Source organism: Penaeus monodon, chromosome 28 (genome assembly GCF_015228065.2).
Source record: "Penaeus monodon isolate SGIC_2016 chromosome 28, NSTDA_Pmon_1, whole genome shotgun sequence".
In the NCBI taxonomy this organism is placed as follows: domain Eukaryota; kingdom Metazoa; phylum Arthropoda; class Malacostraca; order Decapoda; family Penaeidae; genus Penaeus; species Penaeus monodon.
The window spans coordinates 38684358-38684750 of record NC_051413.1 but is presented as its reverse complement, the minus strand read 5'-3'; positions in this window follow the sequence as shown (position 1 = coordinate 38684750).

Below are 393 nucleotides of genomic sequence, written 5' to 3'. Positions count from 1 at the left end.
AAGAGACCCCAATACTTTACCTTGCAGTAAGTGCTACAGATTTGAATATTAGTTGTAGGATTCAAAACAACTTTCTCTGAACAGCATACTTACTTTGGCCAACAAACCTAATGTATTATAAGTACGTCGCACTTCCATGCTTGCTTAAACCCAGCGTGCTCTGCCTGCACTCTCCTCGTAAAGTAAGCTTTCGGCTTCCTCGCCATCGTCCAGCCGTTAGCATGCCATGACCTCCCGAGAGGGACTTGGCACTTCTCCCCTCTCCTCCCCCGTTCCTCCCACAGGGTGCGGCGTGCCCAACAGCGCCAACAGGATCGTGGGCGGGGCAGCCACCGAGGTCAACGAGTACCCGTGGCTCGTGGGGCTGTCTGACCTGGGCGGGACGGACAGGCC